Genomic DNA, 18034 nt, shown 5'->3' on the forward strand with positions numbered 1-18034 from the left:
AGGGGGGGGGGAAGCATTAATATAGAAGGTGAACTAAAAGGGAGCGGTCACATATGCGAAGGCGCATTCGCATTCTGCGTGCATGACAGCATGGGAGAGAGATAGACACTCTTGGGCGGCGCAGGGCATGCAAGAGACAGACGAGGGCAGGCAGCATGGGAGGGGACAGAAACACGAGCAGAGAGCATGGGGGAATAGCGAGAGAGACATGAGCAGAGAGCATGAAAGAGATATAAAGATACGTGCAGAGCACGGGAGAGACAGACATGAGCAGACAGCGTGGGGAGACAGAATATGGGAGAGACGAGGGCAGAGAGCATGGGAGAAAGAGAGCTTTGGAGAGACAAAGACAAGGGCAGACTATGACTGAGAGGAGGGGCCTTGATAAGACACTAGCGGCGGGGATTGGAGGTACGTTGAAGAGATGTTTCGTACACGTACAGCCATTTTTGTCAATCCCTTGCTGCATGAAAGCCTCCAGATGTCTTGCGCTCTGTGGGAGTCGTTTGACGCTACTTCTCAATGCTAATCAGTGTGGGTTGGCAGCAGAGGTGAGGAGCACAATACAGTGCAACAATGTTCTTTTTCTGTACTGCCCTCTGCTGCCAAGGCAGCTTCACCATACCCGTTTTATGCACCCAAGTCATCCAAACACCACCCTGGCTCGGACCTGCTTAGCTTGCGAGATCTGATCAGATAAGGTGAATTTCGATTGATCTAGTCCACAGCGGAAGGGTTTTACAATATAATACAATTTGGACTTGACTACAGCATCTGACCGTGACCACATCTCAACATGCAGCACATGTGACCACAGTGGGGGGGGAGAGGTTCATGCCCATATAGAAATTGATTTTCTTATTTTTATACAATTGTTTGCAAAAAAGAGATGGGATTGTAACGACATTAGGGTAGAGAAGGGACTATGCAGACCTTTCGTAGCCACTGTCGGGACATGCAGAAGAGATGGTGCAATTCTCGAACCTGGACTGGTGGCAGGGGGACTGAAGTAAACAACGTTTTCAAACAACAACAGCAGCAGCAGCAGACCATCTGTCAATCGAGGTGGTGGACAGCAAGTTAACTCCACGCCTGCTCGAGCGGAGATGACGAAAAGGGGCATAGAACGCGCGACCGGCGAGACGGAAAGTAAGAAGGATAAAACGGGGAGAAGGTACTAGGGGAAAGAAGGGGAGATAAGTAGAGAGATCGGGCTGCAGAGCGATCGACAGAGGGATAAGGAGGGGAAAATGAGAAATGTAAGAGGTTGTGTGGGGTCCTCCACTGGGGATGGGCGTCCGGGACAGCGACAGCAAACAGCCACCGGTCCTCACTGTTTGGTCATGAAATTGCGGCGGGCTGCAGCGAGTCGATAAACAGGTGAGAGGGGGCAGCCGAAGGGAGCGCGCGGGCTGAATTCGGAATGCGGCAGCTCGCTGGTGTGTGTGTGTGTGCGCGCATCCGAGTTCGTGAGCAAGCGCGTCTCTGGGCGTGCGTGCGCACACCGTGCAAAAAGGGCTGGGTAAGCTGGATCGAGGATGAGTGCAGGGGTGGTAGAAATCGCCCGCATACCACAGCAGCGGCCTTATCATAATGATTCACCATCAGCCATGATCTATCCACCGCTTGATGAAGGCCTCCCCCCCCCCCCCCCAAAGCCGTCGCCATCTCTCGCAGTCTTGCCACGCAACAATCCGGTCTTGCTCCAGCACGTGAGCTCATTTCACCGCTCCATCCCCTAGCGCGGCGGGCACCCGCACTCGGCTGCCACACCTTTCTTCATCTCGATCACCGGCATCGCGAGAACACGAGAGGGTGGGCAACGGCCTTATCCAGCATTGGACAGATCATTGCTGATAATGGTGAAGACTATGATCTCAGGGTCCGTTGCCTTCGAGCAAGTGAAAATTGTGCGCGTGACAAATTAGCACATACTCTTTTTTTTTTCGGTAAAGTCACGTAGGTAAAAAAGAAAAGAAAAATAAATTAAATCACGACGTTTCGGAGGCAACACAAGCTTCCGTCTTCAGGTGGAACCGTCACAGCAAAATTACTCACTTGATACAGTAACCTGAAGACGGAAGCTTGTGTTGCCTCCGAAACGTCGTGATTTTATTTATTTCTATTTTACTTTTTACCTACGTGACTTTACAGAAAAAAAGAGTATGGACCCTTGCAGTCACGAAAATCAAAAATTAGCACTTATTATCTACATGACATGTTATTTACTGGACATCTGTGAAAAAGAGCTTCATACCTCATTGGATTCCTCCAGTATAAATATTCTGATGTCACTCATCAAGTGAAATGCCAGTGTCCCTAATTTGTTGTCAGGAGAGCTCATATTCCCAAATGCCACACGCGCCATTCAAGAAGAAAACTGCGATGGCGGCAATGGTTAAAGTTCGACGGAGCAATCTAGTTAGCTTTTTTTTTACGACCGTAATTTATTCATCACCTCGTCGGCTTGACGAACATTCCGAACGGGGGTGGGGGGGGGCGCTTTTCGAAAGCAATAAATCAAATCAGGCGAAGAGCAAATGACATGGGGCGGAGGTGTGGCGCATCAAGACGCAAGTCCATCACAGCAACGCCGCTCCGCGCGAGTCCGCTTGTGAATTAAACAGCCCCCACCCCCTGCTCGCGCTCGCTCGCTCGTACAAATCAGGGCCCTTTTGTAAGCGGAGTCTCTCGCTTTCGACGAACGCTAACGAGTCGCGCTGACCTTATTTATCCCTTTTAGATTTCCGACCGGGCATTAAAGAGCCGTGCGCTTTTCATCGCCCCCCCCCCCACCCCGCCGTGCCCACGCAGATCGATTCTCGCTCGGAATTTACAGAGTCTCTTATTGCTCGGAGGCTCCGAGGCAACAGGTCAAGAGGCAATATCCACTGGAGAAGTAATAAAGGAATAGTAAAGGCTGCTGTTAACATTAACGATGTTTTGAACGATATACAATACTGGATAATAATACTTCGCATGTACAGCCCTTTTTGTTCAATATTCTGCGGGACAACGAGAGCCTCTCCACGTTGCGTAAATTGTGGGGACTTTCGACCGTACTTCAGTGCTGCTTGAAGGTGGGCAGCGTAGATGTGGCAGCACAGTACAGTACAACAACGGAGCTTGCCCCGCTGTCCTGTGCCGCCCTGCGACCGCCTAAGACAATCGTGTGCGGTGGTCACCCATCCAAGAGCTATCCAGGCCCAAATTCTGCTTAGCTTCAGGAGGACAGCGGGAGCATTCCGGGTTGGGTTTGGTCATTGGCGACAATAATAGAAATGACATTTATTTTTTCGGACAGTTTTTCTGGCAGATCCCGCATTGTGATGTTCGACCAAATTGGTTTCGAATAATCACTTTGTGGGAGGAATCCGGAGTACGCCGAGAAAACCCTACGAGCAGACTGCACGCAAAACATCCCGTTGGATGGGTTTGCAACCCCGCTTGCTCCGCTGCCATCTTCTGGCCACCTTGCAGATTTATTAGTGGGTTTGGGATTTCACAAATCTACGCAATGCATCAACCCTCACCCTCAAAGCCCCGGATTAGTCATACATCACCGAAGCAGTGGCTATGAAGTCAAGGAAGGGATTTTGAAACTATGCAGCCTCAGACTCGTGGAATTATATCTCAACGTAGCAATGTTCAACATCAAAGCGGGTATGAAGGTTGAGCCCCATAAAAATAAAGCCTAAAGTTTTGGCCGATGGGATGACCTTCACTGATGTTCCACTGCCAAACCTTCTTAGCCGCCCACAGCGCGAAAACGGTGATTGCAACAATTATATTTACACAATTCTGTTGCTATTCACAGACTAATCAGAGCCATTGGGAGAAATTGAATGACTTTGAATATTAGACGCCAGCGTGAAGCGGAGAACGGGGGGGGGGGGGGGTGTTATCGGCACAACCCTAAGGGGGCAAGGCGCGGGAATAAGAAAACAGGTACGCCCGCTGACAAACGCACCTCGCGCAGCTATGGTTCGCAATCAGGGGACACTTGAGCTCACAGACTGACCCTTGCGTTTAGAGCACAATTCACAAAACTCACGTTCGTCAACCACGCGTGTTCGTGCGCCGGTCTTCCGCAAAGACGTCGACCGAACAAGCCAAGTCAACGGACGCACAAGAGGAGGGGGAGGGCGTGTTTTGTTTTCTTACCGTGCCTGATGACAACGAGAGCTTGAGAGAAGAATCACGACCGACCTCCTGCAAAAACACACACAAGGGACCACAGAATGCATGGCATTAAGAAACACAAAAGGGATTGCAGAAGAAGAGAGTCGATATTATAAAGCAGCCTCGGTGCCAGACGCCGATGGTGCTGAGAAAAAAGGCGATCGAGAAAGGGACCAGGGCGGCCATCGACACAAAAGCAGAGACCGAGCACGAGATTGTAAGCGAGATGACGTTGTCCCGACGACGACACACACACAAAAAGAAAGTCATCATGTTAAGTAAGATATTTCAATTAATTTTCCCGCATAATCCAGTACTATTTCAACTGTTGCTTTGTATTGGAATGCAAGCGCTGCAATCTGCAGGGCGTGTAACAGATGCCATAGATCGAGGCCCGCTGAAGGGAATTAAGAGAGGTTATTTTAATGGAGCTATCTTCTGATAGCCTGTTTGCCGGGCACAGGGTAATGCACTGCTAGCTGCAAGAATTTTCACACCTAATTTGTTTTCGTCTCATCAGATGCCCGGCGGGCACAAGTGCAGTATAGCTGGGAGGTGGAGGATGGGAAGCAATGCGGTTTTTTTTTCCTTCTTCTTAAAAGCAGCAAATTAAGTAACTTTTTGTACTTATTTATTTATTAAGCCTCACAAAAGGAGGGCGTACACTCTACTGTTCAAACTAATGGCGAGACGTCTTGCCAACAAAAACGCAAACGCTCATTTATTTATGATTTACTATGCGAGCGTGGGCAGCGTTCCAACACAAGCAGCTTAGCCGTATAAAGCCGCTTCGACCGGCGTTTGATTTCTTGGCCGGTCGAAAAATTATGGACGTGCCGCGCAACGATAAAACAATAATAACAGTACAGTAGGTCATTTACAAAACGGGGTTAACGGCCGATTAGTGTGACTGGAAATGAAATGCATGGGAAAATAAAGCCCACACCAACTTATACGGCAAAGTAGAAAAAATGTTGCCACTCGGCGTTGACATTGGCTGGGAGATTCGATGCAGTGAATCTAACAGTCTCAATCCCAGCATGGAAGGTGGCAGGGGCAGAAACTCAAAAAAAAAACTAGATTCCGTGACCTGAAAGGGAAGTGATAATTGTTCAGATTAACCGAGTGACCAGTGGACTGCAGCATGGACACCAAGGAAGAACACTTTTTTTGGGGTCGACTGTACAGCTTCAGAAATGGTACACATCACAAGTGGATCGATTCATTCCACTTATAATAAATAATAATGCCTTTTATGTTTTACCCAGCAATGCCGTTTTTCTTTTATATTTCAGGAAGGTGCTCCTGGCATCAGGACGTTTTTGACCAACTGCATCTAATGAGTGTTTGGGGCTTGAGAGAGGATATCGGAGAACTCGGAGATGAGGGGGTGACACGCGCAAAGCTCCGCTCGGGTAGATTCAACATTCCAGTACTGTATTCCCACATCTCCTGGGGCTCAATCCTATAAAAAAAACTGATATTCCCAGACAGTCGCCCGTCCAATTGCTCACCAGGCTCAACCCCACTTAGCTTCGGAGATGTGATGGAGCTTGGACGCATTCAGGGCGGTTTGATCGTATGCAAAAGAATATGTCACGGGGGTATTTCATATGCACTCTGCAGAAGATGGTATGCGTTTGCCAACTCCCTGGAGAAATTTAAACGGGTGCCTGCGAAAATCGAACAAATCGACTCTGTGCAAAACCGGCTTAGCGCAAAAGGAGTGCCGTGTGTTTAGTTACCCAGATGGGGGGGGGGGGACTGTGCACGTACCAGCTCGAGAAATCCTTAAAATATTAAGAGAGGAGGGGGGGGGAACTTCCTTTGCTTTCCAATCGTTTGGTTTTTTGCGTCGTCTCGGAAGAACTGCGCGGGGGGACTCCGGTAGTTTTTTTTTTGGTGACCGATGGCAAAAAAAAAAACTTTTTCGGAGCTTCAACTTTGCCTGGAAATGTTTACATACTTGGCGAGAATATTTGACAAACTCAATCCCTGCTGCCACAAGAACCCTCCCCAACCCTTTTCATTGTTGCAATTGACACATTTTAGGAACACCTTTTTTTTCCCTCCCCCTCTCTTTCTTTCTCTCTCTGTCCACCAACTCCCTCCCTCCCCCAACCAATTTTTTTTCACAAATTCCAGACCCGTATGACCATCACAAGCAGTTTTTGTTTGTTTTGACTTACAGCTCCACGGTAAAGAAATGGGGAGGGGAAAAATAATAATATAACAAAAAACTCAAAGCCCGCGTCGCATCCCTAGAAATCCAAAATGCAAGGGGCCTTTGTGAGCACCTCGCAAACACGTTGAAAGCCTCGGCATCTACAACGCCGCCGCCGTTGAAATAGTAGATGTTTCACAAGGTTTTTTTTTGCGTGTGCAAACGCTCTCCTCCACCACCCCTCCCCCCTCCTCATTCCCTCACTCCTAGGTGGGGGGGGGTTCAAGCTCTCTAGAGTTCATCAAATTACTTCCTACCCAAGAGGAGGAGATATGGATTCAGATTTGAGTCCGTGTGTAATTCCACCGCAGCCCCCCGCTGTGTTACGAAGCCAGGTTTTACCCTCCGTCTGCGATGACTTACTTCTGGACGGATTTCCTAAGTTCGCAACCAAGTTTCTTCCGCAGGGCACACGTGACATAAAATTCCAGCAGTCAAAACGTACAAATACGGTTATTCTGTGTGGAGTTATACAATTTCATTATCATAATTCACAACCCCTTTGGTTAACCAACTGCGGAGAACGAAGGCCTCACCGCTCCCGTGTCGGCCATTAGCGTTGCGTGACCATACTTCACCGTGCCGATAAGTGCCGGTTGGTGAAGGAGGCAGCAACCAGGACTGGTTCCACTTGCGACTGAAGTTTGCCGTAGCTCAGTCAATCTCGGTGTTCATAGCGCGGCGCGCTAACCACTGCACCACCGCTCCACCGCAGTGATAAATTGCACAACAAATGGACGCGTACGTTCTAGTCATGCGTACACATGCGCGCGCAGTCTATAATCCAAGGGCTCAATGCAGAAACTACGAACATGCCACGGGCGCCTTCACACCGAAACGTGCAGCGTGTCGCCGTTTACCTTTGGTGAACTCGGCAGAACCAAAACAACAAAAAAACCTTCCGTACGAATACTATAGCTGGGAGGGCAGTCATGGGCCTGGTCGTTAGCACACGCCGTGCTTGTCAGCGCCTAGCCTCAGCCAGAAAGCTCTCTGGGGTAAAGCCCGCTCCCCCCATTCCTCTGCGAATCACCGCTCACGCTCCCCGCATTAGCCCCTGCTCTCATCTCGCCCCACTCCCCTGTGCACTCTCCCACCTCGCTCCACTCCCCTGCACACATTCTCCCACCTCTGCCCTCTCATCTCACTTCACTCCCCTGCACACACTCCCACCTCTACCCTCTCTCATCTCACTCCACTCCCATGCATGCATTCTCCCACCTCTACCCTCTCATCTCACTACTCCCCTGCACGCATTATACCACCTATACCCTCTCATCTCACTCTACTCCCCTCCACTCTCCTTCGTCTCCCCCCCCTCATCCCACTACAACCCTCTACGCTCCGCTGGCTCCAGCCACCAAATCTTTCTGTCGAAGCCCCCATTCAACCTTCGCTCAGCGGGATGTTGCTCATTTACCTCTGTTGCCTCCAGTCTGAAACTCCCTTCCACACAGCCGCCCGTGCTGTCGATTCCCTGCCTCCTCTTCTGGTCCAGGCTCAAGACTTTCCTCTTCCCCACAGCCGACGACGACCGTAACTGCATATTTAGACGCAGGTACATTAAGACTCTACATAAATACAAGTAGCACGGTAAATTGTGCCGTATATATTTGCTCTGTCCTGCTCTCACCTCGATGCCCACGGTCACCGACGGCAATCGCTCTCCGGTAACATCTTAAGGAAAAAAAATCGCACACCAATCGCTCCGTCTCCATTCAGCGCCTCCACTCCACGCGCATCGTGCGTGTCTCCTTTTAGGGGTTAATGTTTTAGCGCGATGAGTCGGCGTTCTCGGACGCCGTCGCAATGACATTTCGCAGCAGAGCTTGTGAAATGAAAACGTTTAAAATAAAAAAACGCGGCTGGTGCTGGTCAAACTCTCGCTCGCTCCCAAACGCCCGTTAGAACGAATCGACAAAGCGAGAGCCGCGACGTGCCGTCAACATAATCTCCCCCGGCACGATCGCGCATCGGATATCTCTTGGGTTCTGCTTCAGTCAGCCCGAGCCTTAGACGCACAACTGGTCATCGGCAGCAGACAAAGCATTTTGATCATTATCACCATCACAATCAGCCATGAGCGGGGTCCCACTGCCGAACGAAGGTGTCCCACTGCCGAACGAAGGTGTCCCCAAGCCATCGGCATCATCGTCATCACTCACGCAATCCTGAGGATGCAACAATTTATCTGATAACCTGCTCACGAGTTTATTTTACTCCTATACTGAGCAGCACGGTGAAGTATGGCTTAAATAACCCTCCTGACGAACACGGCATGGGGAGGCCTTCAAATCCAGCAGTGGATTAACAAAGGATTGTACATTATGATTCTTTTTAACACCATTATATATTATTAAACAGCACCTTACGTTTGTGACAACAACAAAAAACTGCGAGAACGAATTCCCTCGTTGCCTTTGCGGCTTGCAAACTCGGCGATCCGGCAACAGCGAGTTAGCGAGACTACGCGCCGCGATTATTCCACCGGGTGCCTCCCTCTTACACCCCCCCCCCCCTCCACGATTTACGCTACCCGTCCGTGCGCAAAAAAAGCCGACAAAACCGCAAATGCGCATTTCATACCTCCGGGCCTTTTGACTCTCTCTCTCCGCTTTTATGGACGGACGCGGACGCGCGCGCGTGGGCGGTCAATAGTCGCTATTACCGTTCCTTTTAAAAAGGGGGAGCGCGAAAGGCGATCTCTCTCATCAGTTTCATTTTGTCAAACGCGCACTAAACGGCAGTCAGTGCGCCGGCCGGTCGATGCCGGTGTTTTTATTCGACGTGACGATTCGCCACCTGCTCGCCCCAGCCGGGCAATGCCTGTGGCTGGGCTAGGGCTGCGCTAGGGCTGGGCTAGGGCTGGGCTAGGGCTGGGCTAGGGCTGGGCTGTGACTGGCCTGGGGCTGTGGCAGCAGAGTTGGGCTAGGGGTGGATGAAGGCTGGGCTAGAGATGGGCCGTGGCTAGGCGAGGGCTGGGCTAGAGATGGGCTGTGGCAGAGCTGGGTGAGGTCTGGGCGAGGGCAAGGCTAGAGATGGGCTGGGCTAGGACTGGGCTGTGACAGCAGAGCTGGGCTAGGGCTGGGCTAGGGCTGGGCTAGGGCTGGGCTAGGGCTGGGCTAGGGCTGCGGCTGGGCGGCCCATGGGATTACGAGGCGTCCCCAACGGCGAATTATCAAATCCAGTTGTGGCGTGAGAAACGTCACCCTGGCAGCTTAACACTGCTAAAGCTCGCTCCCAATTATGTCCCATCACTTAATTTTTACACTTCCTCCAATATTACACACTTCACTTCTTCCCCCCCCACCCCCCCCCCCCCGTTTAAAAAGCGAAAAATAAATAAGTCACGCCCGCTGCAGGGTTGGTTTATGCGAGCGGATGAACGGTTCCACCAGTGGCGCAGTGTAGCGTGGTTGATTTGGGCTCTGGTGCAAGGAATGAAATTATTAAATGGGGCAATCCCCGATCCACCTTATCTCCCCACGTCCCACCACTCCCCCTCTTTATAGCCCAGCACCTGCGCCCCCCCCCCCCCCCGGCCGGTGAGCCCCTGGTGCAATTGCACCACCTGCACACTCGCCAGCTGCTACACCACCACGCTCAAGCAGGCAGGGAAGTTGTGTTGGGATATGAGGACGGACGGGGCATACAGGAAGATGGCGCTCTCAGCCACACGGCTTCGACGACGACAGACACGACCCCAAAAAAAATCCATAAAACCCTCGTGGCGAGAGGCACGCCGGCCTTGGCAAATACACCGAGGGAGGTAATGGGCCCGTTGGAGGCATTGTGCGTCCGACGACGCTGAGCGTCCCCCAACAAGTGGGCCTGTATAAAGCAAGCCTGCAGGGGACAAGCAGCAAATGCCAAAGAAGAAGATGTGCACACAAAGAAAAAAAAAACTCCCAAAAGCATGCACAAGATAAAGTTTCAGTCGGGATGTAGGGGTTTTGTCAGTTGCTGGATTATTTTCGCCAACGATAAATGCATCCCATTACGTGCGTAAGATTAGATTATTTGCAATCTACGCAAATAACCGATTCAATTTACGCTAATGAAATAACAAATAGGCATAAAGGTAGAAAAAGACAAAATTCAATCAATTAAACCGTGACTGGATCATAATAATTCACCAAGTTGCCCACGGTAAGCAAGTCGCTACATGCCTAATCTTAGAGAAATTACAAAAGCATTAACATTTTTTTACCCAATAAACTGTTCTTCAACAAATGTACTTTCCCTTCTTTCTAAACATGTTAAACTGCTCACCGTCCCAGATCGCCGGATTGCTTGGTTTGAGCGGAGGCTGCCAGAATTCCTCCTTTGCGCCGGGGGCTTTTAGGCTGGAATAACGGGGACTACACCGCTGTGTGTCTGGTCGCGCTGTCCTCAGAACGCTGACAAATTCCACGGTGCCACGCGCTGGCACAACTGAGGATGGGACGGAGATCAACCGTCTGTACCGCGGTGGGGGGGCAAGCCACGGGACAGTCTGACACGGGCGCGCGCAGACACCACAAACAGCCAGGGGCTCCTATAACACCCCTCTCCATCATCAATCTGATGCAGGATGTCGACATCTCTCCAGCCACGACTCAGTCTATCAGACTTTTCGGTCCCATCCGTGCCGTCCGTGATCAACCACCAAAACACCGCAGATCAAAAATACTCTTCCCTTTCTAATGTATTCCCTGGTGCTGCCCCACTTTGGCATTCTCTCCCATCCATTGCCCTTCCCACTTGTATTATCACCTTGCGCAATTCAAGACATTTATTAGCTCATCTATTATACCTTCAACAGCGCCGTTAGTCGCTGGCCACTTTCATTTGGGCTCTAGGACCTGTGCTCAGTGAATGCGAATTTAAAATTAAGTTCATACACAGCCCTCTTTAATTCCACAGCTTGATGCAGGCCTCCCACCCACACCATGCTATATTGGTCATGATGCTTGTTTAACTATACTTCACCACACTGGCCATTGTGGGTTGGTACTAGGCAGAGGAAGGGGGGGGGGGGCGCAGGATGAGGACTGGTTTTGTTTTCCTTTTTCCAGTTTTTTTAGGTTAGATCGCGTAAATATATTTGTCATTAAACCCACCACCACCCGACAACCAACTAGTAAGGTTTGCATGGAAACAGAACATGCCAATTCGTTACTAGTACAGCACACCGGTGTGTTGGAGAGCCAAGCCACGTAACAAACCTACTAAATGGCTGTGTCGGGTGGTGGCGGTTTTAACGACACATTGATATATTTACACAATCTAACCTCAAAAAAACTCTTATGGATGATATTGGTCGCGAAAGCCTACGTGTTAAACTGCTTTTGTTTTGACTCGCCAGTGATGTTCGCAGTGGCTGGGATTTGAACTCGTGCAACTGGATTCATAGCACCGGCACGCTCAGAACACACGTGTCCACGTAGCTGTGCACCCAGTTACCAGGACACCGACTACAACTCAAGGTGGCCCATTAACACTGCTCCCTAAAAAGGAAGGAATATTCATTAAAACACTCTTTTCAAAGAAAACCACTACAATGAGAGGTACATTAGCACCTCTGTAAATGCACACGGCTAGCCAAGACCACTACAAAATGCACAGATGCATGAATAGAGATAAGTTAATGAAACACTCATCTGCATAAGAACACAGACTCGTACAAAAGATGTGTTTTTTTTCTCCCCTACCCTGGCTCGAAACGCAAAATCACGCGGCGCTTTAGACTACAATCACTAGGGGCAACCTGCGTGCCGTCCAAGTCTCCCGGCGCGCGCCCTTGCTCACGTCCGACTCTCCGGCTCCTTGGCCGTGGTTTTCACAACGCAGAGCACCGGCCCGAGCATCTCCCCACAGCACGGCACGAGCGCGGCCGCGCATCAGGCGGCTGTGCGGCGGAGAGGGCTGGCAGATCCCGCGGAGGTCCGCCAAACTCCCAAATGTCGCCGGGCTGCAAGGTGGCCGGGAGGTGTAAGCGGTGTAAATGGATTACTGAACTACCCTGTTCTGAATGTTACCCCCCCCCCCCCTCGTACGTGCAGGCTTATTCTGGGAGTGCCACTTGTATGTATCTATTCATAATAAAGGTTTTTGGGTTATCTATGTTGAACTTCTTAAGCATCGTACGTAGCCCAACCGTGCTTTCCTCCCACACGAAGCCAAAGCCGTATTCGTCAAACTGGCCCAACGTTGAAAAGCAGCACCCTCCTGAAAATGAGCCTTGAGACGACTTTCATGGATAAATGACATTCAAATAATGAGTAGTTAATTACATGACAGTGACACGTGTGTGTGTGTGTGTCAGAAAATATCAATTTATTTTTGGTTACGTGCTCTTTTTAAAATGAATTTAACACTTCAATTACTTTTGACTTTAATCTACCAGCCCCGGGTTTAATTACAGCTACCGAATCACCGTGCAAAATTGCCTGCCTCTGCTTAGCGTTAATGGCCTTTTTTTTTAGACGATTAATTTTCGGGCTTTAACGGCGCGACAGCGATATCATCCTGGGAATGCGGCACGATCTGATTAGCCCCGTGACGCGGTCACAACCACCGCGTTTGGACAATGACATGCGCGCCGAAGATCGTCGTCTATTAAGAAAAACTAAAATTCCGCTCCCGTTTCTCCTCGAGCAAGTCGCGGCACGTGCATTAATCAGTGTGCCGATTCACAAATCACCGGGATGAAATATGGACGGGTGGGGCCAGGAGCGTGAAGCGTCGTTCCCAATTTCCGCCGTTACCGTGAGACATTTACTATTTTGACAACTTTGATTTGACCAGGTAAAGCCCACTGAGCTATATAGCTCTTTTTCACAAGCGATCTGGTGACAAATGATAGCTTAACGAAGTGGACTATCATCGCGTGGAAAATTATAGCAGCCAAATACTCTAAAAACGCATGTCGATTCTAAATGCGGAGGGGAAAAACCGGAGGACCCGGAGAAAATTCGATGTAACCACAGGGAGGACATGCAAACTCCAAATATGAAGGCGTCAGGATTGTGATCGAACCCACAAACTCCTGTATACCAGGTGAGGTAGTTAACATTCCGCCACAGCTGCCACATCTAGAATTGTATTAGCATATCAGTTGTAATTCATTTGAATGTTGAGAATCGATAAAAAAAAATCGATCATGATGCACATCATTATACCCAATGTTGTGTAATTTCAGAATGTAATGCAGCAATATTACAAGTACTCATTTTGATTCCCAGAATTAAATTTCATCCTTTAGATTATGTTCGGCTCTCAATCTGTATGATTAATTTTTTCCCCAGGTCTCCCTTACAACAGGGTCAAGCTGCCACCTACTGTATCCTTACACGGCTATCGATCACAATTTAAATCAATTAATTCACCTAAATGTACAGCGATAAACAAGACAACGGGAACACATCAAACCGTAGAGAATCACAATTTGTATTTATACTGGAGGAATCTGATGAGCTATGAAACTATTTTTCACAGATGTCCAATAGGGGCGGGTAAGAACGTTACAACAGCAAACAGTGCAAAAACATGATAGTGCAAAATACATGAAAGGTAAACAAATCACCGAAACACATACAAATAAAACTAAACCATCCCCATTCTAAAAGGCAAAGCCCACCGAGGTATTCACTTATTTTCAGAAGCAACCAGGCCACAAACAATATCTCAATAAAGTGGCCCATCATTTGGACATTTATAGCACCAAACTAATCGAAATAATCTCAACGCATGTTTATAAATGTTTAGAAATCGCACACGACTACAGCTGGCATTTAGAGAGATCCCCAATCTTGCTTGGCTTCCAGCACCCATAAATAAAATGCAACCTGGCAAAAAAAAACATACCTCGTGGGGGTCCATTCCGAGTCAGATATGTCCTCTGTGTGTAAGTTGGCTGATCTATAAGCACGTGTGTGTGTGAGACCACTAAAATAAGCACTTAGCTAGCACACCGCAATCCACGGGGAGAGATACCCCCTCCGTCTACTATCACAGTCCCCGCAAGTGGCTTCTTCTCGCCGTGTGTGCCCGACATCTCAAAAAACGGGAATATCTTACGCTAAAACACAATTTAACACGTAGGATTTCGCGACAATACCATACATGAGGGTTTTTTTGGGGTTAGATCTCGTTGATATAAATGTGTCATTAAACCCGCCACCACCCGACACAGCCAACAAGCCACATAAACAGAATATGCCAATTCGTTATTAGTACAGCACACCAGTGTGTTGGGAGAGCCAAGCCACGTGACAAACTTTACTAATTGGCTGTGTCGGGTGGTGGCGTGTTTAACGACACATTTATATATTTACGCGATCTAACCTAAAAAAACTCTGTCATGGATGATATTGGTCGCGAAAGCCTACGTGTTAAACTGCTTTTCTTTTGACTCGCCAGTGATGTTCGCAGTGGCTGGGATTCGAACTCGTGCAACTGGATTCATAGCACCGGCACGCTCAGAACACACGTGTCCACGTAGCTGTGCACCCAGTTACCAGGACACCGACTACAACTCAAGGTGGCCCATTAACACTGCTCCCTAAAAAGCAAGGAATAATCATTAAAACACTCTTTTCAAAGAAAACCACTACAATCAGAGGTACATTAGCACCTCTGTAAATGCACACGGCTAGCCAAGACCGCCACAAAATGCACAGATGCATGAATAGAGAGTACAGCACACCAGTGTGTTGGAGAGTAAACCCAAATCATTTACAATTCGAGTATGACATTTTGCCAGTAATTACAACTAGCGTCATTAGGCGACACAATACGGCATAGCAATTGAATTTTATGTGCCAATAGGTCTACCCTTCACAACGTGATAGGACGTCCCCTTTTCAATGAACCCTCTTTCACAAGTTCGAGATAATCGTTGGAAGAATTTAACTGTGGTTTTTCCAACAAGATAAACTTACCCTTAATTCTAGATTTGAAGCTTTCGTGACTGCAAGGATTCATATTCTTAGGTTTTTTCGGTAAAGTCACATAGGTAAAAAAAAATTTTTATTAATAAAAGTAAAATAAATAAAAATCACGACGTTTTTTATTAATTTTAATTTTTTTTTACCTACGTGACTTTACCGAAAAAACCTAAGAGTATGAAACTTACTCTTGCAATGGAAATGTGGAATCTCCACCACTGGCCCAGATCCGCCATCAGAAATGAGCAATTGCACATTGTTCGTTTTATTCCTTGGCTTTCCTGTAGTTTGAATAGATTTTCACCTGTACCACGAGTAATTATGTTGGCATTCATCATAGCTTGTCTGCAATATATCTATTGTATCGAATGTAGTTGTCATTATTGCTATTATTGTTATTGACTTTTATTGTATTTGGGATTTTATTTGTATTTGTGAGTGTTAGTTTTATTTTGTGTACAGCGCTTTCAGATATTTCAATATGAAAGGCACTTGATGGATTAAAGATAATTATCATTATTGGTACCCCAATTGGCTATGTTAGTCTTTCAACTGTGAACAATATTAGCATGCAGACAGTCCCAGGTTTGAGCCTGGTTGCCACAGTATTTGAATGGGAAACCACCAGCAGGGCTTGCCAGGTGTTGTAGGGGTGGGGCTGTGTTATGCATTGAGAACTTCTTTTGCACCGTAAGTAGCCAACCGTGCTACAAATCGGAGGTGTGGTATTACTGTATATTTAAAAAAAAAGGTTTGACCAGCTGGCGGGCTATCCGCCTGTCTACCCCGCCTGGACGGACGATCACGGACTGTGAGTTATTACCATGGCCGGAGTTTGGGAGGGGGGGGGCAGAATGTGCGCTCGGTGAAGTGTTCATTCCTTCTGCATTGTAGACAGCAGCAGATTTTCCTCCCCCCCTCGTATGAGAGCAGCGGTGGTGCTGGATTTTCTCCGGATTTTCTCCGGTTTCCTCCTCCCACACGAAGTCCAAAACTCTCATGAAAAAAGGCATCACAGCCACCACATCCCGACGGAGCAGAAAACCCTCTTTGCATAAAGAGAGGCTCCCCCCCCCCCCCCACCTAGGGCATTCGGCGAGACTTTCCTCGGGATAAATAATTGGCATTATTACATTATGTCATTGTTATTTTAGTAAACTCACCCAGGCGCTGCGACTCCTTCCGACGGTTAATAACCATTTCACACTCGGCGGTTACTCGTGAAGGCAGTTTACACTGGCGGAGGAGGTCGAGGAGGAGGAGGAGGAAACGTTCCACTGGAATATTTCGCAAAATAATTTAACGGCTCAAGTCCCCGGAGAGCCCTGTGCTGCGGCGCAGCCGCGAGGAGCGAATATCTGCATAAGCGTGCCACACGCTGAGCCGTGACTTCGTAGGACGCAGCTTGCTCGCTCTAATGAAATTTCCTTGAAATAATGTTTCCCCAATTTGTGTACGGCTTAGCACTGTTTGTCATACATGTGTCCTTTCCCCCCCCCGCCGGCACCCCCTTTCTCCTCCTGGGGTGGGGGTTTGGGTTGACTTGTGCCGACTCAACCCCTTCCCAACCCGACAGGATGCGCCTTGGTAAAACAAATCAACAACGGTAAAATGTGCGTGAATTATTGCCGCGGGCCCGTGGTTGGCACTCAGATGTTTAACCCTGCTTACCAGGCAGGAAGGCGTAATTTTAAAACAAAATGTCTCAGAGGGCATTAGGGGGAGAGAGGGCAGTTTTTGGGTGACGTGGGGGAAGGTGGGGGAAATAATTAGGGTTTTCAGTTTTAACCAATTAAGCGCCGATATAAAATAACACTGCCGGAAGAAAAGTTTGCGGAGCAGGTCCAATAATGCCGGGTGGATATCCTATTTCCAGAGAGCCGAGAGCCGTATATTGTTCAGGTCACGGCCACAAAACAGCAACCCCACTTACTCATGTATACATGTTCTGCCCCAAGCCCTCTCTCTCTGTGCTGATGTGCTCAATATTTAGGAGACGTATTTTGTGGGAACTGGAGAAACCCTTTTGTAAGCAAAAAATACTGCTGACTGTAGCCCGGTCTATACGGAGCTTGAGGGTTAGGGGGGTGGCTACGGTGGGGTTAGGGTGGAGCGGTGGCACAGTGCTTAGCACACTACGCCATGCATGTAGAGAGACCCGAGTTCGATTCCCGGCCACGGCTAACATCGGTTGCGGGCGACATCTGAACCGGTCGCCACCTTCGCCGACCCACTGTGACCAGCGTGGCGTGACTCCGGTCAAAGAGTCGCGCTCGCCTGGGTTAGTTACCGACAGCTGACAAAAGCGTGGAGAGGTCTTCATCCGGCAGTAGACCGACAAAGAGGTTGCCAATGAGTACAGCAATGCCCCGGTTTTACGTCGGGGACACGTTTTCTGAAAAGGTGCGAAGACGAACAATCGAAACGACGTAAATCGAAGCGATTTGCAGGGTCGGTCGGTTGCAGGCGAAGGCTGAGAGGCGACGGATAACGAGAGGGCGGATGATGACGTCAGCGACGTAACTGCGGGTCGAGGCAACGCAAAATCGGGCAGCGGTGTCAATAAAGCGACGACGTATTTGCAAAAAGACGTAAAAGGTGGAGACGTAAAATCTGCGTGTTATTAATATTAAAGTGGGGTTGGCCCACGTCCACGTCTGCCCATCGATGAAGACATTCGATCGTGTGGCGTAAAGGG

The 18034-nt window shown here is 48.9% G+C and overlaps 1 protein-coding gene across 4 annotated transcripts in view; it reads right to left on the reverse strand.

Moving 5' to 3' along the window:
* RGMA (repulsive guidance molecule BMP co-receptor a) overlaps positions 1-18034 on the reverse strand; it is a 103240-nt gene that overhangs the window by 15015 nt on the left and 70191 nt on the right. For 2 of the 4 annotated variants that reach the window (XM_078879281.1, XM_078879280.1), the window contains one exon: positions 4165-4212. The gene's annotated coding sequence lies outside the window, so the exon portion shown is untranslated. Of the gene's footprint in view, positions 1-4164; positions 4213-12155; positions 12176-12196; positions 12222-18034 lie in introns of those variants that run through there. The other 2 variants (XM_078879279.1, XM_078879278.1) reach the window with 2 other exon arrangements.

The sequence above is a fragment of the Lampetra fluviatilis genome, chromosome 53, assembly GCF_964198595.1.
Source record: "Lampetra fluviatilis chromosome 53, kcLamFluv1.1, whole genome shotgun sequence".
Taxonomy (NCBI): Eukaryota; Metazoa; Chordata; class Hyperoartia; order Petromyzontiformes; family Petromyzontidae; genus Lampetra; species Lampetra fluviatilis.